The 27,053-nt window shown below is 44.3% G+C and overlaps 1 protein-coding gene across 1 annotated transcript in view; it reads right to left on the minus strand.

Moving 5' to 3' along the window:
* Nucleotides 1-27,053, minus strand: part of TMEM178B (transmembrane protein 178B) — a 341,694-nt gene that overhangs the window by 81,765 nt on the left and 232,876 nt on the right. The gene's annotated exons all lie outside the window — the stretch shown is intronic.

The raw sequence follows: 27,053 nt of genomic DNA on the forward strand, positions 1-27,053 counted from the left end.
CACCCACCGGGGGAGGAGGAGGTGGGAAGTTAGTGTTCAGTGGGTGCAGAGTTTCAGGTGGGGAAGATGAAGAAGTTCTGGATGCATGGTGGTGATGGTTGCACTTAATGTTAATTTATTGAATGCTACAAAAACCGTACATTTGAAATGATTAAAATGGGGGGTCCTGGGTGGCCCAGTCGGTTAAGTGTCCAACTCTCGGTTTTGGCTCAGGTCATGATCTCAGGATCCTGAGACTGAACCCCGTGCTGGGCTCTGCACTCAGTAGGGAGTCTGCTTGAGATTCTTTCCCCCTCCTTCTCTTTCTGTTTCTCCCTCCGCCCACTTCCACTGTATCCCTTTCCCCACTCGCATGCTCTCTCTCTTAAATAAAATTGTTAAAAATGACTGAAATAGTAAATTTCACATTATGCATGTAATTTACCACAATAACAAGGTTTCATAATGCAGAGTTGAAAGAAGGAAACTAGGTACACTAACAGTAAGCTTCCTCGGCCTGATCTTCAAGGCCATCTGGCTCTGCTGAGTGTTCCCACCCAGCACTGGGCCCTGTGCACCCCCCACAGCACCAGCCTCCTTGTGCCTTTCTTCTTGCTCATCCTGCCTTCTGAACTCTGTCCCTCTTGTCCATCTGTCAAATCTCCCCCTTCTGAGAGTCACACTCAGACGCCAGCTTTAAAAAATCACTTCAAAACTCTCCTGACCACAGCAACCCTTTCCTTCTCTGATTCCTGCTGCATATTATTTATATTCTCTGCAAATTCTTGTTTGCTCTTAAAAACAAAATCAATGCTTAGATACTGGCCAAGGCTGAGCACACTGTGTCTATAGTTCATTTGAAAGTCCCTGCAGATGTACAGGGGCATAAATTTTCTTGCAAGGAAATATGCCCATTAGAAAGGTTATGGTTAGCATGGGATTGAGAGCTAAAGGTCATAGCTGGGAAATTATGATCCCTACCTCAATCCCAAGCTTTACCTAACGTTTCTAACCAAATGTCATCTCAGGGCGGATCAGGCAGTCTCAGAATTTCTGCCTTTGGGGCGCCTGGGTGGCTCAGATGGTTAAGCGTCTGCCTTCGGCTCAGGTCATGATCTCAGGGTCCTGGGATCGAGTCCCGCATCGGGTTTCCCACTCAGTGCAGAGCCTGCTTCTCCCTCTCCCTCTGCCACTCCCTCTGCTTGTGCTCTTCTGTCTATCTCTCTGTCAAATAAATAAATAAAATCTTTAAAAAAAAAAAAAAGAATTTCTGCCTTTGAAAACCCAAAGGCAAGGTAAGTCAGGTTACAGAAGATAGCAAGTGTCCTTAAAACCCCGCCAGCCCCTGTCAGAGCTGGAGATGAGGCTGGTCCCTCTGGAGACAGAGACATGCGGGCAGAGAGTTCTGATTTCCCTAACAGGTAAAGATCACTTGATTCTGAGTGGGAGCTGATCCCTCCAAAACCACAGTAAGGTATTCTTGTGAATAGCATATAGGACGCAAAAACACAAACAAGCAAAAATTGGTCACTGAGCAAAAAGCCACCAAAGCTCGTTCACGGCAGCAAAGTGTGGGCGAGGCTTGGAGCTCACAGTGCACATGAGAAAGAATAACATTTCTGACTCAAACGGAGGAGGGTTGCCCCCAAAAAGCGGGAAAGAAGGGAGGAGGTGGGTTGCAGAGAGAAGTGATGATTTACCCTCTAACTCAATCTTGGCTTGTCCTGCTCTCATTCTTTCCTATAAGCCTAAATGATTTTCTCTTCTTTTCTTGAAGGAAATTCGAACTTGAAACGAAATGGATTTTAGTGCTTGAAGTATTTCTAGGTGAGAAGCTAAAATGTCCCTTAGTGGTAATTGCTCAGGCCTAGAACAAGATGTTTTCCAGCACTGCACTTGGTCCCTGAAGGCCACCTCTGTCAGATACTGCTTCGTTCCCAAAGCAGCTGTATTTTTTTATTTTATTTATTTATTTATTTTTTAATTATTATGTTATGGAGTGGTGGGTGTGGGAGGGATGGGGCAGCTGGGTGATAGACACTAGGGAGGGTATGTGCTATGGTGAGCGCTGTGAATTGTGCAAGACTGTTGAATCACAGACCTGTACCTCTGAAACAAATAATACAGTATATGTTAAAAAAAAAAAGCTGTATTTTTTTTTTTTTAAGATTTTATTTATTTGACAGAGAGAGACACAGCGAGAGAGGGAACACAAGCAGGGGGAGTGGGAGAGAGAGAAGCAGGCTCCCTGCAGAGCAGGGAGCCTGATGTGGGACTCAATCCCAGGACCCTGGGATCATGACCTGAGCCGAAGGCAGTCGCTTAACCAACTGAGGCACCCAGGCGCCCAAAGCTGTATTTTTTTAAAGGAAAAGGAGAATCTCTCGTCATTTTCCAGAGATCCCAGGCAAGCAGATCAGATCCCATCCCAGCTGAAAGACAGGTCTCTGGAAACATCCTTTCTCCCCCAAAGTCTTTGAATGAGTCCTTGTTCAGGCCCAGAAGTTTCTTGTCGAACTGGAGACCCCCACACAAATGTCTCCATTCAGATTTATTTAGACACACTCTTCTAATAATTAGCATTCAAATTAGTATTGGTAAATACACTGGCTACTCTTTGACACTGTCCAAATAAAGTTCTGGAAAGAAAGGGGATTATCATTCTTTTGATGACTTTGACAGCATGGTGCGGCCTAGCAACAGCTGGTATAATCGGTGTACTAATGTGTGTCACTCCTGGTTAATCAGAGTCTCAAGGATCCAGGAACATCAGGGACTCCCACAGGCACCACCCACCCCAGCTCCAAGTGATGAAGACGTAAGAGCTCTCACTACTGTTTCTTTTACTATACTAAGTTGTGTACAGATACACCCTTTTTTCCATTAGGCTGTATAAATGGAAGTCCAGGCCAGAATATGATCCAGTTTCAAGATCAATTTACTAGACAGACCACTCCATGGGTCCAGAAGGGGCCATTAGGAGGGCAATATGACTCGCTCGTTATGGCAAGCTGGTGATAGAGTCATAGATACGCTTTCTCTTATTACTTTGTATGTTATGTAGGTAATTGACAGAAGAGCTACACATTTTGTACTATGAATTTTCTATTTATACCTCCTGGACCTAATAAGAATAGTGGTATCAGGAAAGAGGGATGAACTTGCTGGCATGTTCCTGCTGACTGGAGTTCAGAGTCAGGATTTTGTTTCTGCCAACATAAAGAAACCCAGGAAGGCCCAGTTTCCAGACCCAATTAACCAGGGTGCGGAGACATTACAACAGACTCAGCTGGGCTTTGGAGCCTAGGAAGATCTATTGAATCTTTACTGCTGCCAGGAGCAAGGTTACCACAACTCAGCGTTTGGACCATCGCAGGACACTAATGTGGGTACATTTGCAGAAATGGTGCTTTTAAAACATCTGCAATTCTGGAGGGGTTTTGGAGGGAGAGAAGAAAAGATTTAATGTCCATAAAATATCCAATAATTAGCATACAAATTAGTATTGGTAAATACATTGGCTACTCTTCTACTTACCACCTCAAATTTAAAAGTTTGTGTAAGTTTATTGAGTTATAGTTGACAATTTAAAATTGTATATATTTAACATGTATGATCTGTAGATGTATACATTGTGCAATACCACAAACTAATTAACACATCCATCACCTCATATAATTACCCTTTTTGTTTGTTGCCTTGCAGTGAGAACTGTTAAGATCTACCCTTTTAGCAAATTTCAAGTATACAATACAATATTGGTTTTTATTTTTTAAATTATTTTTATTTTTTTATTTTTAAAGATTTTATTTATTTATTTGAGAGAGAGAAAGATAGAGTGAGCATGAGAGGGGGGAGCGGGAGAGGGAGAAGCAGACCCCCTGCCGAGCAGGGAGCCCGATGCGGGACTCGATCCCGGGACTCCAGGATCATGACCTGAGCCGAAGGCAGTCGCTTAACCAACTGAGCCACCCAGGCGCCCGATGATACAATATTGTTAACTAGAGTCACATTGCTGTACATCAGGTCTCCAGAACTTACTTATTTTATGTAACTGAAAATTTGTATCCCTTGACTAGTATTTCCCCACATCGCCCTGCTCCCAGCTCCTGGTAACCATCATTCTACTTTCTGTTTGTAGGAATTTGACATTTTTAAGATTCCACATATAAGTGAAGATCATGCTGTGTTTGTCTTTCTGCCTCTGGCTTATTTCACTTAGCATAATGTCCTCCAGGTTCATTCACGTTGTCACAAATGACAGGATTTCCTTTTATGTGTACACATATACAGGACTATCATTCAGCTTTAAGACGGAAGGAAATACATATGTTATATATAATACATATAAATACACACACATATATATACACATACATGTATACACACACATTTCCTTTATCCACTCTTCTTTTGACCAACATCTGGGTTGTTTCCATATCTTGGATATGGTGAAAAATGTTGAAATTAACATGGGAGTTGCAGACCTCTCTTTGAAATACTGATTTCATTTCCTTTGGATCCATACCCAGAAGTGGGATTGCTGGATCACAAAGTAGTCCTGCCTGCAATTTTCTGAGGCACCTCCATGCTGTTTTCTATAAAGGCGGTACCAACGAAGACATCTGCAATTCCTGCAGTTTCCAGGAAACTGAGATACTTGATTTTACCCATGCGTGGTTTGTGCAGCTCTTTGGAAATGAGTGGAAGTCTTGCTGACTCCTACCTAAATCAGCCCCATGCTGTATAAAATTTCCAGCACTGTAAAATTTCAGAACACCACGGAGCTAGGCGTGTGACTGCTCACCAGGCCGGTGGGAAGACTTCATGCCAACCTGGAGTAGTTATTACTCTAGTCCTTTCAAACTAACTCCTCAACCTCTTCTAGGATTAGGTTTCTGGGTATCACAGTAGGGTCCTTCTGACTGGCAGGAAGAGGCTTAGGCAAGGAGCATAATAGCTCAGGAGGAAGAAACAATGAATCGGCTTCCTTGTGGCTGGGAAGAAATCAGCACGAATCAGTTAAAGTGACAGGAGTATTTTCCACCTGGAGAAAAGTAGCTCCATCTTTAGTGAGTTAAGTTACACTCACAGCAAAGCCGGTGGTCCCATCAGTGACACCCTTTTGCAAGCAGAAAGGCTTATCATTTATGGCAGACACACATCCCCCGCCAGAGTCTGTTTGGGTGATGTGATGGAGGCCAGTCAAGGTGAGTTGGGAGGCCCTACTATGAGCCTGGGGTGGTACCAGGTCTGGAGGAACCAAGACACACCTAAGCAGCTTCCTGTGGCTCCCTGGGAACCCTTAGGTCACCTGACAGACACGCAAGCTGAAATAATAATATCCCAGTAAGGAGAGCTGTCTCGCGGGCAGAGAGACCTTCCCTAAGTCATCGAGATGTACTCAAATCCCAGAATAAACACAGCCTGACAACAGTGAAACCACACAGACCAAAGAGTCAGCTGCAGGGAAGCTAAAAGGGTGTATGGCTTGGCAACTTCAGCTGGTAAGTACAGGTGAGGTGGAAGAGGTATTTAGAGGGCAGGTGGGCAGAGGGTGAAGAAGGGGGCAGCCAGCAGGATGACCGTGGGGGCTGGGAGACGACTGCGTGAGTTTCAGGTTGTGTGACAGAAGAACAGAGCAAGAGTGGGTGGATGCGAGGCCCAGAAATGGAACAGCTGTGGGTGAGCCATGTGGTGACAAGAGACAAGTGTCAGGCCACGGGGACTGGTGGCGGGAGGCGGTGGGCGGGCAGAGGGAGTCCACGCCCCCTGGGTGGCAGAAATAGGTGAATGTGTGAAGGCTTCATGCTTTCCCTTTATTAAAAAGGGGTCTGGGGCGCCTGAGTGGCTCAGTCGTTAAGTGTCTGCCTTCGGCTCAGGTCATGATCCCAGGGTCCTGGGATCGAGCCCCACATCGGGCTCCCTGCTCAGCGGGAAGCCTGCCTCTCCCTCTCCCACTCCCCCTGCTTGTGTTCCCTCTCTCGCTGTGTCTCTCTCTGTCAAATAAATAAAATCTTAAAAAAAAATAAAATAAAATAAAAAATAAAAAGGGGTCTGAGGGGCACCTGGGTGGCTCAGATGGTTGGGCGTCTGCCTTCGGCTCAGGTCATGATCCCAGGGTCCTGGGATTGAGTCCCGCGTTGGGCTCCCTGCTCGGCAGGGAGCCTGCTTCTCCCTCTCCCTCTGCCTCTCTCCCCACTCCTGCTCTCTCTCTCTCTCTCTCTCTTTCAAATAAGATAAATAAAATTTTTTTTTAAAAAGGGGGTCTGCTTCAAAGGAGCGCCTCCCTCCTGAAAACCTCTTCAAGGTCCTGGTCAACAGTGGAATAAGAAAAGATGGCCAGGAGGAAGGATACATCTGTCCCCAAATCCATTTTAGGCTGGGAAATGTCGTTCTGTAATTTACTTCTGACCTATTTAGATTAACTAGAAAGAAAGTCTGCAGCCCCAGGAAGTCAGAAGCAAGAGGAGAATTTCTTCCCCTGACTGAGAAGTTATGAGCCCAGTTATGAGGAGCTAAGGGGATTCCACAATACCTTCTTCTGAGTGTTCCTCATCTGTAGACTATGTAATAGGTACTTGAAATATGGAGTTCTTGTGAAAATAAAAGATGCTACATGTGAGGTGTTTAGCCTAATATCTGACACACTGTAAATGCTCAATGAAACAAAATAAATATTATCTAGGGTTCTGTGCACTCTAATATTCTGAGGTTCTATGAAATCCTGTCAAAACTAGTTTTATCTTCCTCCCAAGTAGGAGGACTGTGAATGCCCCGAAATTGCACGCAAAGTGGAGATTGTAGGAGACTCGCCTGCCTAGCTCACAATGTTCTCCCTATTTCTGGGAATGGCCTCATGCTACACAAAATGGATCTTAATGAGCATGCCACCCTTCTGGTGTAGTTGACTGGACTGACTCAAGCTAGGACAATGAACGTCTTTCTCTTGCAGATTTCTGAAGTTTGGGGGCAGATGTGGACATTGGGGCTTCTTGGAGCTGGGTCAGAAAGAAAACCCCCCCTAAACTCCTGAGCCCCTGGGGCTGCTCTGGTTCCTGCCCCGTTCTTATCTACATTGCTTACCTCTTACGCTATTCTGTGAGCTACTCCAGCATCCTTCTTTTTTTGTTTACATTGGCTGGAGTTGATTTCCATTGCTTACAAACCAAAGATGCACACATGTATGTCCATGATCACATTATTTAGAAAGAAGATCCACAGTTTTCATAATAGTTACAGAGTATTCTTGACTTCACCCCAGCATGACTAAAACCCAGGATACAAAACCCTCATGTAAGAAGGTAATAGCTCAACAGAGAGCAGAAGTAGCATGCTATTTGATTCACTGGAAAGCAAAGTTCCGAGACTGGATTTTAATGCTTTTGACTTCTCCCATACTTCAGAGTCCAGGAATGGTGCTGAAGTTTCTGCCAAGTCCCCAAGCAACCCTCTGTACTAGAATGCCACCAATAAGTAGATATGATTTTTAAGTCACAAGTCTTCCTAGGAGAAGAAAGAGCTGAAGGAGGAAACAGAAAAGACTAATTATATCCACAACAATTCAAAGCCTAGGAGATGGAAGCAAAATTTCAAAACCCCGTAAGTCTTCTAGAGGCCACCTGCCCACGGGACCCCCAGGTTTCTGGGTTCTGTTATTGTGATGAATGCACAGAAGAAAAGTAGAGGATTGTGGTGCCAAGTCCAGAGACCCAAGGAAAATCTTGTCATTGTTACATACTGAATTTAAAAAGAGGCCCCAGAAGATGGAGAGTCTGATGATCTCTTTGTAGCAGAACAAAGCCTAGGTGAGGCTTAATTATGTATATAGAACTCAAAGGATCTGGCTCAACTTTAAGGGCTGGTCTTGCAACATGTTATTCTATTTCTGTAATGGACACATTGCATGATCTCAAGATGTAGCATAATTAAGGACCCCGAAACATCAGGTACAGAGGCATGAGAGTTATTTAGAAAATATGAAAAGCAGGGAAAGGCTTCTTTTCTTGGTGGGAAAAAAATCGAGGCAACCTTTTCGAAAACTCATATAAATTTAAGTTAGGATGGTCACTTGCAGGCTAGAATGCCTTGGGTTTAATTTTGAATTTAGGGATTCATAACAAACTTAGAAAGAAGGTTTATCTGGGAACAAAGGAATGTGGAAAGGGTGATGTAAGAATACTGGTGTTCTCTCTCAGGGTAAGCAGACTAATTATGTACAATGGCTTTCCACACTAGAAAGTCTATCAAAATACTAGATGATCAGTGAGATGTGGAGTACAACTTGACCTACAGAAAGTGGTGAGAACACATTTTGAAACATATAAATATACAACTCAAGAGAAAATAGCTATATAACCCTATTAAAAGTGGGCAAAGGACCTAAAAAGACATATTTCCAAAGAAGACAAATGGCCAACCGATACACGAAAGGTGCTCGACATCATCAATCATCAGGGAAATGCAAATCAAAACCACAAGGAGATATCACCTCATACATGTTAGGATGGCTATTATCAAAAAGACGAGAGAAGAGAATGCCGGCGAGGACGTGGAGGAAAGGGAACCCTCATGCACTGGTGGTGGGAATGCAAACTGGTAGGGCTACTATGGAAGACAATATGGCGCTTCCTCAAGAAATTAAAAATAGAACCACCACATGATGGATCAATTCCACTTCTGGGTATATATTCAAAAGGGATGAAATCATTATCTCAGAGAGATACCTGTACTCCCATGTTCACTGCAACATTATTCACAACAGCCAAGACATAGAAACAACCGAAGTGTCCATCAATGGAAAAATGGATAAAGAAAATGTAGTGCATGTATACAATGGAACATCATTCAGCTTTAAGGAAGGAAATCCTGTCCTGTCCGATGACACGGACGAAATTGGAGGATGTTATGCTAAGTGAAATAAGCCAGACAAAGAAAGACAAATACTGCATGTTATCACTTATATGTGGAATCTAAATAAATAAGTGAAGTTGAACACATATAAACAGGGATTAGAAAACTGGTTTGCCAGGGGCTGGGGGGTGGGGAAATAGGGAGAGGTCAGTAAAAGGGTAGAAACTTTCAGTTACAGGATGAATAAAGTCTGAGGATCTAACAGAACATGGTGACTACAGTTAATAATACTGTATTGTACAACTGAAATCTGCTAAGAGACTAGAACTTAAACATTCTCTCTCTCTCTCTCTCTCTCTCTCACACACACACACACACACACACACACACACACACAAAGTTAAGTATGTGAGGTGATGGATGTGTTGATTAATTCAAAGGGGGCAATCCCTTCACAACGTATATGAAAGCATCACGTTGTATATTTTAAATGTCTTACAATCTTATTCATCAATTATATCTCAGTAAAGTTGGGGGATTATAAAAAATATAGGAAGATGGGTAACTATGCCAGTGAACAGTCTCCTCCACATGTTAAAAACAAAAGCAATTCTAAGAGCAATGATTCAACACCAGGGTGACCTCAAACCAAGCGAAGACATCAGTGGCAGCTAAGGAATCAAGGTCGAACTGCAGCCTCCCACTCTGGCCCTGCATAGGCACTGCTTGGGGCAGAGAGATGGGTTTGTTCTCCAGGTATCCGAGGGGAGTGGGGTGGGAGGACATGGCAGGGAAAGGTACAAGGAAGGAGGTAAGGGAGCTTCTCTGCTTTCACATTGGCAGGTGTTACTATGATTCCTGCATGTGCTCAAGAGCCTCTAGAGACACAGAAGAACTCACTACTTTGCTGAGGCACAACTTTGAATTGGGGGTATCACGGGTCTTGTTTGTGGGAATGAATCATTGAGCCAGGGATTAAAGTGAGTCTACTACCTGGCCTACCCAGCTCAATGCATTAGGGCTGTTTTCTCTGTCGTTACACATGCATTAACACTCATAAAGTGATTATTCTTCAAAATTGCCTTTCTTGTGAAAAAAATAGTCCATTAAAGGAAGGCAAGTGCTAATGCTGATAATAGATGAGAAGAAGTCTCAGAAAGCAGTAATTTTTATATAATAAAAAGCGGAATTCTGAGTTTGGCCGATTAGACACGTGAAATAAACAAGTTTGCTTACCGGGACTAGGGAAATTAGAAAATATAATTTGAATGTTCCAGCCAGGGCAAAGGCTATAATTTATGGGGGAATTTTTAATGATGTGCTAATATTCACAAATCTCGGGACCTATCCCTTCAGAATCACTGGACTGTCAGCTCTAGGAGGCAGACTTCGGTACTTCACAGAATCCGGATTCCTAAAGCAGAGCCTGGCGTACAGAAGGTTGAGAGGCAGGTAGCAGCCAAGAAATGCAGTGCCTAGTGGTTCATAATGAGGAATTTGGATGTTGATCTAAGTGCAACAGGAAGACTTTGGACATTTTTACACGGGAAGGATACGATATGATTTGTTTTAAACACTCTGGCTGCTAAATAGAGAACAATGATAGTCTAGGAAGAGCATTGGTAGAAGAAGGTAGACCAGATATCCCTATGGAGAAGGCTACTGGAATAGACCAAGCAAGGGACAGCTGTGGCCTAGATTTGGGGGCTGTCAAATGGTTCAAGATACACTGGAGACCAGAGCCAACAGATGTACTGATGGACTGGAGGTGGTACTGAGGAAAGAGAAATCAAGCATAATTTGAGCAACAGGGTGCCATCAACTGAGATAGACAAGACAGAGGAAGGAACTGGTTTGAAGGAGGAGAATCCAGTTCTGTTGGGGCATGCAAAGTTTGAGATAAATATTAGACACTGTGTGAAGATGTCAATTAGACATCAACTGGATAGCAGAAGGTGTCAGATCCTGAAACTCTGAGAGGTAAATAGGATTGGAGATTTAAATCTAGGACGAAAAAATCAGTGCCTGAGGCCTACTCTGAATTAAAAATGGAAAATGGTCTAGCCACAAGAGTGTAAACACATTCAATTCCCCTCAGCTACAAAAAAACCTTATTATCCTCGTGGTCAAAAAGGAAGAATATGAATTGTCATTGTCCTGACACAGGAAAGTCCTTCCTACACTTGTCAAACTATTCTAATAACCCCAAACCTCAAAGAAGTGGTTAGGATTTGTTTGTTTTTTTAATATTAGCTACCGAGGCCCCCATTTTCTTTGTTCATTTATATATATTTGAGACTCATTATGTCTCCAATAAGACAAGGTTGGGGGATATGAAAAGAAGGGAAATAGAAGCGGGCTTTTTAAATAATTTATAGACAGAAGTATTTGGCATTCAGGCAAGTCAAGGAAGAAATATGGAAAATGAAAGTTGCTTCTTCTAAGGAAGGAAAAATTCCCACACAACACTTAGCTCTCTGACAAATCAAGTGTGGCACAAGAAAATCAAATGGAAATGATTTCTACTACTACTACTGGGAATGAGTCCACATATTTACTCAGAATGGGAGGCTGACATTGTCCAGTACTGGCTTAAGGATGTAGACGAATTTAAGAAATCTGAGCAAGGCCATTGCTAAACTACAAGACTCAGACTGGGTGGGTGAGGGGAACATCGCTGAATTACATGTAACAATCACCGTCACGTTGATGCTGGTTCCGCCTGCCCCAAATTCTGGGATCTGGAACACTTCCATTCACCTTACCTCACTCACTGTAACATCATCGGATAGTGAAGTAAGTGTACAAAAGAAATATGCTGTGTATGCAGGTCAGATGTGGATTGTGCTAGACACGGGTAGGGAGACAGCGACGGGTCTGTCACTCAGGGCTCTGTAGCTACATATCAGCCTCCGTAATACCCAGTTACAGGTCTGTCTGCTTCAAGATACAGATCAAAGTCCGAAATTTCCTGACAGAGAGGTAAGAGTTTCTTTTCCAAGATGATACCCTGCCTCTAAAATGTAATGCCATTAATACGCTGAGCCTACTTCACCTACAATGTAACGGTCAGCTGAAAAGATCTAACACAGCTGAGGATGATTATAACTTATAGGAATTTTACCTTAAAGATCAGGATGATGGGCTTTCAATTAATACTTGCTTGTAGAAAGCACAGGATCCTTCCCCAAACACTTACACATGCACACAACAAAAACAATAGAGTCCGATTTTTACTGTTAGCAGGGAAAGGAACATGTAATTCTTTTTTTTTAAAGTTTAATCAAATTACTGGGACTGTATCGAGCCCAAAATTATCTTAATAGTATATAACATTCTATTCGAGGGAGACACTTGGTAAAATGTATATTCTGGTCGGAAAGGCAAAAATACTAATAACCTAAAAAAATTTTATATAAAACCCACCAGTTTAGATATTACAAAGACGTGGACATGGGATATCATTTTCTAAAAGGGGAGGAAGGTTCCTACAATTGAATATCAGTAAGATGGTGTCTCCTTTTCAATTGCTTTAGAAAGGTCTACACACAGACATACACACTCACACAGAATATGACTGAAAGATTCAGTTATTCCAAGTGTTTTGCTATCAACCTGAAACATTCAGATATTTCCTATGTTCAGATTTTTGTGTACAGCCAACAAATAGCAACATAATTGACCTTTTTGCTGTCTCCCCTTTAAACATTGCAAAACAAAAATCCATCCTACATTACTGAAGTGATTAACACAAATGCATGAAGACTTTAATCAAGTAGCCCCCCAAACATACATCTAGGCCTGAAAATTTTGTCATCGAAACATGCATTTTTAATATTCAACTAGATTTGTTTTCAAATTCACATTCATGGGTAGGGGCAGAGCGCTCAGTAACTTCTTAGTCTACATCTAGAGTAGGAAAAATAGATGGGTAAAAAAAGATACCCAATGTGAAGTTCTGCACGCTTACACCCATTTCCAAATTCTCCAAACGTAAAAGAATTTTCTGCAAGAATCATAACACACCTGAACATTCTCCCAATTTGATAAAAATCTCCCACGAACTTTCTCAGTGTTAGCCTGAACCAGAAACTTTTCTTTCTCATGTAATGACACCCGTGATTGGGAACACGAGCGGACCACTTTGAAAGCAACAGTTACACAAACAGGAGAGGCTCTTGCACTGGATGTGTGGGGTCGGTCCCACTCTGCAGCCATAAGGGAAGGGATGTCCACCAGGGAGGACAGCTCAGCGGGCTGTTTTTTATTCTTCTGCCACCCATTCTCCAGTAGCGACGAAAGATCCATGGAAATCAAAAGTACCTCCTGTAAGGGAAGACCACTTCTCTAATAAAACAAGCTGGGGGATGGGCATGAAGGAGGGCACGTGATGTGATGTGATGTGTATACACACCCGTTGAATCACTGGACACGACATCTGAAACTAATGAGGTACTATATGTCAGCTAATTGAATTTAAATTAAAAAAAAAAACAAAATAATTTTTGCAAGTTAAGCACAGGAAGGAGGATGTCCAGGTTCGTCAAAGCACAATGCAGAGGAGTAGGGGCTCATCAAGGGCCCCGGGGCTCCGTGACCCTGAGTGTCAGCTTTCCCTTAGGGTCCTTTCACTTTGTTACCAGCTCCCCCAAAGCCACGGCCCTCCCATGTGCTGTTATCCAATGATGCTCTTTCAAAAGTGGAAAAAATAAGGTTCCCTCGGCTCAGCTAAAATTAACTACTGCTCTCAGTGTTTTGGGGTGGGGGGCAGTACAGAGCTGCTTTTTGTAAAAATTAAAACCATATGGGTTGGACTCAGTGACTCACTCCAGAGAATATAGTATGGAAAGGGAAAAATAGTAACTGTCAAAAACAGTACCTAGAAAAATAGTAGAGACCTTTCAGATCCTACCTTCACCAAGTGACCAAGGTTAACTTAACCAGTGATAAGCTGTGTTGCCACCATGTAGCCCATCCTATAATGCAGTAAGAAGGGCACCTGACCTCTGTGGAATTCTTCCCTTAAGCCTACGACCCCTTTCTAACGATGAGAAACACAGCAGACAAATCCAGAATGAGGGACAGCCTGCAAAATACCTGAGCAATATTCTTCAGAAGTGTCGAGGTCATGAAAATAAGGAAAGACAGAGAACCTGTGACTCAGACTCGAGAGACCACACAGACCTGATGATTAAATGCAATGTGGCATTGTGCAGCAGGAAAGGGACATTAGGAGAAGTGGTAAAAATCTGAATGAAGTCTGGGGCTTTGTTAATGGTAATGCACCAATGTTAGTATCTTAGTTTTGACAAATGAACTATGGTAACGTAAGGAGTTCACATTAGGGGAAACGAAGGCAGGTTATACAAGAACTCTCTTTACTAACTTTGAAAACTGCTCTAAAACAAAAAGGCTATTTAAAAAAAATCTGTGCGGGCGCCTGGGTGGCTCAGTTGGTTAAGCGACTGCCTTCTGCTCAGGTCATGATCCTGGAGTCCCGGGATCGAGTCCCGCATCGGGCTCCCTGCTCAGCGGGGGGTCTGCTTCTCCCTCTGACCCTCCTCCCTCTCATGCTCTCTCTATCTCATTCTCTCTTGCAAATAAATAAATAAAATTTAAAAAAAAATCTGTGCTCCAAAAGACTCAATAGATCTTAACACAAAATGAAATCTTAATTCTTTCTTGATATGTTTTCTCAATGGTGATTTCCTAAAATAAGAGAAACAGTCTTTGTGCGTTATAGAAAATTACAGAATATACACAAGCAAGAACAAAAAGCCGAAATGTCACATTTCTACCAGCTAGAAATCAACTGCTACTACCTGAGCACATCGTCTCTTTCTGGCTCTTCCTAGCATTTATATACGTATATAATTACCAATATGAGATCTTGTGGTGCGTACCATCTGGTAGCTTTTTTAGTCAATGATTTCTTTGCCTCTATTTCAGTAAATTTCATATCATCTAATACATTTACCATATTCAACGTTCCCCCGACATATCCTTACAGCTTCTTTGTTCAAATCAGTATCCAGTCCAGGATGATGGCATTTGATTATTGTGTCATTTAAGTATTTTTAAATCTAGCAATTTTCCCTTTTGACCCTGATTTGTGAAGACCCCAGGCCAGTGGTCCTGCAGAATGTCTTAGCCTCTAGATTTATGTGATTACTTCTTTCTGGTGATGCTTAACTTGTTCTTCTATCCTTCATATTTCTTAGCAACTGAAAGAACTATCTAAAGTCTCAATGGATTAATGTTAAACTTTTTTTTCTAGGAAATATTGTAAGTGATGTTTTGGAGTTGTGCTCAATGACATCCAAAAACACATACCATCAGGTTGTTACCATGAGTGATGTTATGATTGTGTACCATATTAGAGGAGAATAATCTTTTTCCTATATTGTACAATTATGCCTACCTCTTGAGACCAGAAAGTACTGTGGTAGTCGGTGTGATTCTGGCAGTATAGAAAATATCCATTTCCCTAATAGCTACATATCCAGTGATTTTCATTCCAATTAGGGATACTCGCCTGACTCAATACATTCACTGGGATTCGTGAAATGATTTAAAAAATTATTTCTATAATTATTAGTTGGCTTTCCTCTGTAAAGTAGAACATACCCTAATCATGTGGGTCTATACAGTTACCCTTAAATACAGTTCCTACAGAAAAGACAGGAAGAATGCTGGCTGAAGCTTCTACTAAGCACTAAGGAAGAACGAAAGGGAGATAAACGCTCAAAGTATTACAAATGTAACACAGAAACTTGGTTTACAAAGACTAAATATGTGCCCAGAGGACTGGTACAACTTCAGGGTCCCCATGTGGCTGGTCACATCTAAATACCTCCAGGCTGATGGCCTAGAGGCCTGTCCCTGTCGGTTGCTCACCAAGGCTTGCTTTATTTCTCTTTTATGTCCAACAGTCTGGCCTCTTCCCCAAGAACAATCTCTTCCCTTAAGTGAGACACACACACCTCCTAATTAATATGGCGGCCTATTAAAGAACCACAACCTCCAAAAAACCAAGAATTACACAGAGTAACAGGGGGTTCATTTCTTTGTGGCTTCCTTAACAGAAAATGGTGCAAGAACTCCTGGAATCAAATTATTTCCCCTGGAACACAACTATCACCTGCTGTAATAAGAAACAGGATAGAATACAGTTTGCTTCTAACACAGACGTTAGTCCTGTCTGCTAAAATCAGCATCATAAAAGGTTTCTACTATATTTTGAACTCCCATGTCTTTTTCACTTAAAAATAAGGCTAGTATCCAAAATCTATAAAGAACTTATCAAACTCAACACCCAAAGAACAAAGAATCCAATCAAGAAATGGGCAGAAGACATGAACAGCTATTTTTCCAAAGAAGACATCCAAATGGCCAACAGACACATGAAAAAGTGCTCAACATCGCTTGGAATCAGGGAAATCCAAATCAAAACCTCAATGAGATACCACCTCACACCAGTCAGAATGGCTAAAATTAACAAGTCAGGAAATGACAGATGTTGGCGGGGATGCGGAGAAAGGGGAACCCTCCTACACTGTTGGTGGGAATGCAAGCTGGTGCAACCACTCTGGAAAACAGTATGGAGGTTCCTCAAAAAGTTGAAAAAAGAGCTACCATACGATTCAGCAATTGCACTGCTGGGTATTTACCCCAAAGATACAAAGGTAGGGATCCGAAGGGGTATGTGCACCCCGATGTTTATAGCAGCAATGTCCACAATAGCCAAACTGTGGAAAGAGCCAAGATGTCCATCAACAGATGAATGGATAAAGAAGATGTAGTGTGTGTATATATATATATATATACAATTGTATATATATATATATATATATACACACACACACACACACACACACAATGGAATATTATGCAGCCATCAAAAGGAATGAGATCTTGCCATTTCCAACGACGTGGATGGAACTGGAGGGTATTATGCTGAGCGAAATAAGTCCAACAGAGAAAGACATGTATCATATGACCTCACTGATATGAGGAATTCTTAATCTCAGGAAACAAACTGAGGGTTGCTGGAGTGGGGGGTGGGGTGGGAGGGATGGGGTGACTGGGTGATAGACACTGGGGAGGGTATGTGCTATGGTGAGCGCTGTGAATTGTGCAAGACTGTTGAATCACAGATCTGTACCTCTGAAACAAATAATGCTATATATGTTAAGAAAAAAAAAAAGAAAGAAGATAGTAGGAGGGGAAGAATGAAGGGGGGGAAATCGGAGGGGGAGACGAACCATGAGAGACGATGGACTCTGAAAAACAAACTGAGGATTCTAGAGGGGAGGGGGGTGGGAGGATGGGTTAGCCTGGTGATGGGTATTGAGGAGGGCACGTTCTGCATGGAGCACTGGGTGTTATGCACAAACAATGAAACATGGAACACTACATCAAAAACTAATGATGTAATGTATGGTGATTAACATAACAATAAAAAATTTAAAAAAAATAAGGATCTAACTTTGATGACCTCTATGCAGGTGCAATCAAGACGGATGTAATGGAAGGGTTTACTTTTTGCAATTCACATGGCACATCACAATGACCCTGAAATGACAGGGTCACTATTTTCAGGCTGCAAGCAGTCTCAAATATGGGCCACATCAAAACCTTTCCATTGTGTCAGAGTCTATCAAGGTTATATAATCATAAGCATAATTTACTCATGTTAATTATTCAAGTCACAGGGAGATGGACCAATGCTTACAAGGTACAAAAGAGCAAGTGAAAGCAAACAGTAATACTCATCATCCAATATAGAAAGTGAGATGGTGATCCACCCATCAAATATGCAAAACTCAGAAGGGAAAGCATTTGCCGGTATCCAAGGATAAGTTAAATTATGAAAAAGCATATGGAAATAGGAAGACAAACTCAAATCCCAGACGTGGGATGTGGGGACAGATACCTTAAGACAAGGACAAAGTGCATACTGAAGAGAATGTGCAGGTGTGATGGACTCTGGGATTTTGTAAAAGTCGGTATGCTGCCTCATTACATTCAGCATCCCTGGAATCTTAGGGGTGCAAGCTTCCTAGTAATGATCTGGTCTCTCAGATTAAATTTTCACAAATTCTGTTTAAATGCCAGAGATGAATATACAGCCACAGAGGAGAATGGCCTGCAAAAGTAAACACCAGCATAAAATCAAGTGGCAAGTTGCCCATCTGGGAAAGGAAGTCCCAAGAATGGTTAAGTGAACATCACATGAGGCGACGCAGGGGAGTTCTTTGGAAATGGCCATGACACAAGCAGGAGAGACTCTCCCACCAGGTGCCTGTGAGGGGTTCTGAGCTGCTCCCACGGAGCCATGCTCACCCTGCGCCCTCTCAGCCCACTCCCTCCCTGGACCACTTTTCCTGACCTACCTCCACGCTCAGATGGAGACAGCAAGGAATAGGTGCAAGAAGATTTCTTGCAAAAGAGAGTCTGGGAGTGCTGTCTACACTGCATACCTGTATCTGTAAGCCCGTAAGAGATGATAATTTTAAACAGTGGTTAGCCAAATCGGGTGTCTGGTGTGCTGGAGCACCAGTGGAGACCCTAGGAGATGCCACGGGCTCTCCCATTACAGTCCCAGAAGCCAGCTGGTGGAGTCCTGTTTAAATGCTGATTGCCACTCAAGAAGTATGGAGGAGGCACCATGAGGCAGGGAGGGTCCTCTAAACATCATGGCCACGTTCTTCCTCATCTGCAAGTCCATCCCATAAAGATGGGTTTGCTGCATAACTAACCATTCATCCACGTGAGGAACTCAGTGGTGCAGTGGGGGCCCCCTTTTCACAAATTTCAGGTTCACGTTCTGGCTGCTGAGCAGAGGTTTCAATACTTTCAGTCCCCGACCTATGGACTCAGGTGGAAAACCAGCGAACAGCCCTGTAGGGCATTCTGTGGTATGCTGCCCAACTGCTCTTCAAGACCAAGACCTGACCTTCCACAGCTGTCAGGAGTGGTGGCTGCAGGAGGCTCACAGCTGAGCCCTCTCCTGGGGCTGCCCTCGTCCCAGGTTATGCCCCTGCCCTGGGTGCAGCCTGCATCCAATGACCAGTCAATGGGGCGGGGGGTGGGGGCGTCATCCCCTTGTCTCAAGTGAGACTTCTCTGAAGGGCCACCCAAGCTCTAGAGCACTTCATGGGCAGTGGTAGCCAGATTAGTGCGTGTCTGAGAGACAGGGAAGGAGAGGAATTGGACGACCCTTCTGTTGCAAAAAGGAGAAAAGATGTGGATGGCTAGCTGGCAGGGAAACGTGGGTTCAAGAGGAGGCTTTTTTAAGATGAGAAAAGTAGCAGATATGTGTATGCTCCTGAGGTCAATCCAATGGGGAAAAAAAAAGAGGGGATTAGAGATTGGTGGAGAAGTGGCAGAGCAGTGTGGTGAGTTGTCGAGAGGAGAGGGGGTCTAGTGGGGCAGAGGGACCGGCCTTCGGTGGGAGGATGGGGGAAGCAGGTTGTAGAGGTGGGCAGATGGGCTGAGGTGGCTTTAGGCAGTGCACGATGGGTATTCTAGCCCCATTGGCAAGTCTGTCTCTAATGAGGAGATGTATGCTGGGGGTTGCAGCCTTTTAGACTTGGAGTATTCTGGTCTCATGTATCTTGGTCTCACCAAAGAGAGACGAAGATGCCCAGGTTGTCTGAGCCTAATGCCATAATACCCCGTTCCACCTAGCCCTACTTATTCTTATTCCATGATCATATGGTAACTTCTGTTGGTTTCGGTTCTGCCTTGGTCACAGATCTGCCTACGTGGGAAAAAACAACTGGTCAAAGGCTACTGGGTACTCCTCCCCATGTAACCATTCACCTGTCCATGTGAGTGCACAATCTGGCTTTCAGGTTATCTACATTAGTCCTCTGAACTTGGTCATCGTGCATCCTGTCAGGGAAGATGGATCCATCCTCAAAATGCCAACACCATCATGCTTCTGAGCCATACGACTAAGAGCAGCATCTAGTGGCCAAGTAACAAATGCCCTAGCCTAACTTCAGATATGTGCGCATCTTCTACATATGCCATGTACAAAGAAGGTGGCTCTTCTTTTCCAATACTTGGGAGCAATTAACCAACCGCAATGGGGTTGGCCTGGCAAAAACAACTCCTATTAAATATTAGCAAATGTCACAGAGCCAGAGTCTGAAATGTCTTGCCCTTCCTGTCCAAATCTCACTCACTCTCCAAGACCCAGCATAGGTTCTCTTCCTCTCCAGGGAATCCTCCTCAACTATTTCAGGCTAAATGAGGTTCTCCTTCTGCTGAGCACAAATGGAACCCCATGCCTGTTACCTACACTGGGACACCTTATCACACATTGCTGCTTTATACAACCATCTGTTGCAGTGTTTGTCTCCTTACCTGGATTAAAAGCTCCTTGAGAGCAGAGGTCATGCCCTATGCATTTTGTTCCTATTTCTCAAAGCTCAGCAATGTTCCAGGGCTAGTCACCTAGAGCATGAGCCCAGTTCAGTCAAGTCCCACTTACCAGTGTCAATCCCTTCTCTTGGGTTCCTTGGCCACCACTCTTGTCATCCTAAGATTGGATATCCTAAGATCTTTCCTTTGAGTGAATCCCTCTGCAAGTTTCCTTTTCTTTCTTCTGCCACTCCTGTTATACTTCCTCCATCTCTGTGCTTCAGTGACATGCCTGGGGACTCCCCTCACAGTCCCATCTGGCTCCAAGACCCTCCTACCTGGGGCAGAGCCTCCAGCGCTTACCTCAGGCCTGGAAATGCAAACCCCTGAAGCATCCATTGTTATCAGGGATGAATGAAGGCTGAGTCTGCCTTGTCCGGAGAAGCAGGATCAAATAAGCAGAGGCCTGCCCCTTGTTTTTGCTTTCCTATTGTTCTGTTTTTCTCCAAGCTGTAGGATTCCATGAACCTCTTCAACCAGTAGAATATTTCTCCACTTGCCAGGCATATTTCCATTTCATGGTTTATTTAAAAGTCGTGTTGAAAAACCCATTGTGGCTAAGAGGTAGGAAGCAATCCTGGCTCCAGGGGACAGATGGAATGACCCACTGGGATTCTGCCACGTCGGTTCTCGAGAGAGAAAGTGGCAGAATGTATTTGTCTGAAGTGAATTTCTGTAAACCTGGGCTCACAGCCAGTCCGCACAGCGCAAGCTCCATTAGTAACATGGGGGTAAGTTGCTTCCCTGCTCAGCATTCTCACTCAGGGAGAAAACCGAACACCTACCTTTGAATTTTCCATTTTGCTCAGACATACAAACAAGGAAGTAAACAGGAGGTCAGCCATTTTAGATGGCTGGAGGAGCCCAGAAACCCTGCACGGAGTCACTGCTTTGAGAGAAAGTCCGTGCCGGAGACGCAAGCAAATTTCACCTTCTCTGTGATATTTATTCTCCTTTATACACACCCCGGCAAAAAAAAAAAAAAAAAGAAAATTAAAAATTAAAAAGGAGATAATTGCTAGACAGTCACTATAAGACATTACAGCCTCCTTCATTAAGTCAACAAACAAATCCTGCTTATCTGTACCTTGTGGGGAATGAGTAAAGCCAATGGGGAAGAAAACAGCAAAGGGATCACAACCGAGAAGCCAAGTTGAGGCTGAAGGGATGCTTACCCTTCCTACAGTGCAAAAGCCTCTTAGAGGGCTATGTTAGGGGCATAGCGCAGCAAGTAGGGTCCCCAGGCCTCATCTACGGGAGGGGCCCCTGGCCTCCCAGCTTCGTTTTCCCACCACGAAGGAAATGGGGTCTTTCCTGTCATGTCACTCACTCACTGATGATGCCCTACGTGAGGGGTTTTCTTTGTTCAGACTGAGCTGTCGGGGGATCAAAGCAGGAACAGCACGGTCCCCTCAGGAGAGAGCCAGGTAGAGGAGGAGACAGCAATGCAGAGGGAGTCTGGGAATGTTTCCCACTCCGCTGGAAATCCTGGAGTAAAAATTAATCCTTCTACGATCTGGTAACATGTCTCAAGAGCCTCACCTAGGTTCACACCCATTTTACTTCTAGGATTGCTATGGAGATAACCAGATAGGCACCACCAGGTATATGCAGTCGTGTTCAGGGCACAGAACAGTAGGAGAAAACTAAAACAAGAGACAGGAACACGCTGCAGAAGGGATACATTTTGATGCACTAGGTCAGAATGGTATTCAGTCTTTAAGTATCAGATTCTTGAAGTACCTTCAACAGTGTAAATTTCTGCGATATAAAGTAACAATGAAAAGCCGAATCACAAGTTTATAAGCATCCTCTGGTCAAGTAAACATTCAACGAGATATACCCTTAAGTATGTACTTTAATGCACTTTATGTATGCTCTATCTCAAAAAAGTTTAAAATGTGTATAGAGAGTATGATACACACTCAGAAGAGTGGCTAGTAGTATTTCAGACCATTTCGCCTTTTTGTATTTTTCAACATTTCCCTGCCTTTCCAGGCTGAACACAGCCTCCCTCTCTCACCATGTCTTGGGCCATTCACGCCCTCCTGCTCCCTCATCCTGCTGGTTTTTAGATCTGCAGATGCTCAAAGGTCTACCTGCCCTAAGGACCTTTGCATTAATAGGCTTCTCTGCCCCGCCCCCGCCCCCCCCTGCCCCACCTTATTCCCACCCCTTCCCTTAGTTAAACCCTGTTCATCCTTCAGGTCTTAGCTCAAGGTCATTGCCTCAGAAGAAAGCCTTCCCTCTCTTCCCTCCACCTCCCACCAGATGGGGTCAGGTTAGACTCCAGGTTAGTGCTCAAACAACCCATCATTACATATTGTTTCTGTGATTATCTATGTATTGACCAATAAGATCTTCTGATTTTTAAGAGAGGCTATTGCCCAACATGATGCCTGGTTCCTAAGAGGAGCTCAAAAAAGTATTTGTTGGATGAATGAATGAAGAACCTTTCCATCCTGTTATCAAATAACTGGTTTGTGAAAGAAGTTCAAGCCTTCAATATAGGGCGGAGTGTTTGCCCCTTCTCTCCCCGTCCAGGAATTAGTGTTGGGGGTGGTGCCATCTCAACAGGGCTAGAAGCCTTTGCTCTGCCCTCTGCCATCATGTGAGCCCCTCCTGGAAGAATCACAGCAGCACAAACCAACCAACAAACCAAAAAGGGACATAAACAAACAGCTGTCCATGAAGGAGCAGCCCCACCTGCAAACCCCTTTGGATTCAATTCGGCATCAGCCACCCCCTTTTGGGAGCAAGGAGACTGAATAGTTTTAAGGTCCATAAAACAGATTATAAACTGTCACAGGAGAGTGCAGAGGATATTATGGGCTGGACAGTCTATGAGGTCTCAAGAATGAGAATAAAGAAAAGGTTAGCCAAGGATCTCAGCCAATCTGATAAAGAAAGTGAGTGGGAAAAGGGGAAGGAATCTATGTTCTGGAAGGGGAGCAGAAGCAAAGTAGGAAAAGGAAAGGAAAAATTAGAGAAATGAGGGAGAAAACCTGGAGAGGGAAGGGAGTTAAAGAGAAGTGGTGAAAAACCAAACAAAATGGTGGCGTAACGCAAGTACGTGGAAATATAAGGGGGTGGGGATGGGAATAGTGAAGCCCAAAGACTAGAGGGGTTGAAACGCCAAGATATCTGTGCCCTGTTCCCTTCTTCAAAACAAGTGAAGTCTGGGTTCATATGGATGTGCAGTTTGTTAAATCCTACAGATAGGGTAACAACTGGGCGCAATCAAGTCAGAGAGTCAGCATGGATTTGAAAAGCAAAATACCTTAAGACAAATTTGCCATGATCCTTGTGTGGAGTTTATTTTCAAGGGGGTGGGGAGGAAACAATATAATCATTTCCCTCTTGGGCCGGAACTCATGGGTGCAACTTCACTGTGTGCAGGAAGGAGAGGGAGTGGTCAGGAGAAGAATGAGAAGATTGTCAAAGGATTCCATCAGCGGGCTCCTTGGCCTCCAGGGATCCAGCAAGCAGGTTATTAATAATAAATATCACCAGCTTTTATCTTTATGATAGCTCCAGAGGCATGCACATGCCCGACAATCATCAGCTCTGACCTTATCACATCCCTTCCAGGGTGATAACAAAATACTGAGCAGTTATAAAATACTCTGGCTTCACAGAGAGGTTTCCCCCAATATTATTGCATTGGGTCTTCCAAACAGCTCTGGGAAGTGGGTGAGGGAGCATCTCCATTTGACAAAATACAGAAGTACTATTCCGAGGGTTAAATGTTTTGCCCAAAGTCACTGCTGTGGGTGGAACTGTGTTTTTTTCCAAAAACAGAGGCTGAAGTCTTAATCCCTGTTACCTGAGAATGCGACCTTATTTGGAAATTGGAAATTGGAAATAGGGTCTTTGCAGACATAATTAGGGTGCAACTTAATTTGAGGCTATCCTGGAGCAAGGCGGGCTCTTCGTCCAACAGGACTGGTATCTTTATAGAAAGAGAAGATACACAGAGACACACATAGGGAGGAGCATTTCATCTGAACACACAGGCACACAGAGAGAAGCCAATTATATGGTGACAACAGCAGAGGTCAGAGTGACGCAGCTGCAAGCTCAGGAATGCCAGGGATTGCCAGCACCCCCAGAGCCAGGAAAAAGAGCATGGCCCTGCCAGTGACTTGACTTCGGACTTCTAGCCTCCGGAAGTGTGAGAGAATCAACCTCCTGTCTGGAGGTTCTGGCAGGTCAGGAAACCACCACAGTCACTGGGGTGTCGCTGTGGGGGGGCTGTCATTCTGGTCCCCGAGATGTCCCACCCACGATTCCCTAATGCTCTGCGAGTGACACTTCTCGCCCCGCCCCCCGGCCACCCCGGCTGGGCCGCTCCAGCATCCTCTCCTCTCCCAGGCCACCCACCACCTCACTCAGCTCACCGAGGCCCCACCACACAGCACTAGTGTCTCCCTGGCACCAAAAGCTCTCCCTGCATCCCTGGACTCTCTTCAATACATTCCACTTCCATGGGCAGCGATCTCCGTTGTCAGTGAAGAAAAAAATCTGACGTTATGTCAGTAGAACTTCAGTGTAAAATAGAAACCTCACGGTGGCATCTCTTTAGCACTCCACGACCAGAACCGCATATACAATTTCCTCTAATCCTGAACATTCCTGGAAGTCCAGGGACCATCATTAATTCCATTTTGTAGACCGGGCAGCTGAGGTTCTGGAGGTTAAGGAAATATGCCCTGATTTCTCCAGCTAAAGGGCTCCCCTTACATCAGGTCGGAGCAGTAACGGAGGCCTTCAGGCTTGACTGCCTCATTTTACAGACAAGAAACTGTCCTTGGCCTTTGCCAAGGTCACACCTCCCCATCATATTTGTCACTGTAAGCAGAAAGTATATAAATCCATTTCTTCCAGAAGATGTAAAGCTCTAACTACGTCCCCAAATAATTTAGATGCATTCATGGGTGATAAAGACATAAAGAGACATCAAGAGGGAGGCAGCCACCTCGGATTCCCTCCCGGCCCCGGGCTTATCTTTATTTGGGGCAGCGCTTTATCTCAACTGAGCAACAAAGAGAGATCTGACTTCTGCAGAACTATCTTTGCCACCCGGGCACATAACGGAGAGTCAGGAGGGGATAATTCTTGGCACCAGCTGAAGGAGCTCTTGCGGGAAAAACAGCCTGTAGAGTGGAAACAGTCCTGTGCTGAGAGTCAGAGGACTGGGTGCATGGCCTGGTCCCCCACTTACTAGACTGACCTTGGCCAATCACTTCCCTGATCTTCGGTGTCCACCCCTGAAAATTCAACCACTCCTGTCAACTCCAAGGGGTTAATGGGGGTGGAGGGAGACTCTGAGGCCACGCATGGAAGCGCTTAGTGGACTGTTATGATTCCTTGAATAACTGGCCAGCCAAAAGATAGATGAATAGACCCAGGGAAGACAGTCATGCATAATGCGTTTTGCTCTAAGTAATCGGACTCTTGACATCAAGATCCTAAAGGAATTCCTAGCTGTTTACTAGCCCTGCAAAGGCAAATCCTGAGGGTGTCACGCCAGCCCCATTCATGAGCCACACGATATTCTGACTCATATTAAGATGCGTTCACTCTTTTTCCAAGCATTAATGAGCTACTCTGTCTTAAGCCCTGGAGACTTTTGTGATGATTTCTCTCTCCTACATTTCCTGCCCTGCCAGTTCTCCAGACCCACTGGCACAGGAACCCTTGGCCTGCCCTGTTCCCGGTGGACAGACTCACTTTTGCCTTCTCAGCCCTGGCTCTGTGTGCTCAAAAAATGTCGCCCTTTGGTACAGATCTGACTCCACCAGGGTTTCTGCAGACAGCTGGGCACATTGCTGCCTGGCCCACCGAGCATTTGCTGGTGGCTCTAGGAGAGAAGGCTACAGCATGGGCAATTTCCGTCTCTCTTCTGTAAATTTCCAACTGCCTGTTGCATTCCTGCCCGGCGGAGGTCCAGGCCCGTGGCCAGTCTTTCAGCCCCAACGTCAGTGAAGTTAGGATGCTGACTTGGAAGCACCAAATGCCCAACCGAGTGTTCCCTGATCCCAAGAACCAACAGCCCGTGTCCAAGGGTCCTGACGCCATCTGAGACTTGACAGTCTGATCAGAAAATTATTTAGGACTTGCTGTTCCATGGAGCTCTTTTCTTTTGGTGGATAAATTCATAGTCTGGTGAATTAACAGGTCTTTTTAAAAATTGTACACATGTGAGGCTTAGGAGAGAATGCTTAGGAGAGAATCTTGAAGAGGAAACCAGCAGTTTTAGGTGCCAAGGGGACAGCATTTTATTCTGAAGCAGGAGAGACGATTGGGTGGCAGACAACTTGTCCATACACTTCAAAGCCAAAAAAGGTCCACTTTGGCATGACTACAGCGTCCTGTGTTTATTACGTTGCACCAGAATTGTGATCTTTGCCCCAGCAAACGGCCCTGGCGGGAATGCCCCCGTCCCCGGACAGTACAGGTCCAGCTACAGACCCCCAGGAATTCCTCTGTGTCGGGCAAAGATCATACATCATGTCTTAAATTGTGGGACCCATCGAAAAGCGCAAATTGTGATCACCGGATGATGGGTCCCCTTCCACAACGTGGTGTACTAATTAGCAATGGCGTTTGTCAGACTAGCTGTCTTGCGGCAAAGGGGTCTGGAAAACGGAATTAATTTAGCCATTGCCATGCACTAAAGATGCTTTGCCTTGTAAGAACAATCAACCTCCTCACCTCCCCTCCTCCAGGAAGGAGGAGTTTGGAAGTGGCACGAAGACAAATTTCCATGTGTGGTCCGCACTGCA

This window comes from Mirounga angustirostris, unplaced genomic scaffold (genome assembly GCF_029215605.1).
Source record: "Mirounga angustirostris isolate CCGP_5_RB_7025 unplaced genomic scaffold, mMirAng1.0.hap1 SCAF_12, whole genome shotgun sequence".
In the NCBI taxonomy this organism is placed as follows: Eukaryota; Metazoa; Chordata; class Mammalia; order Carnivora; family Phocidae; genus Mirounga; species Mirounga angustirostris.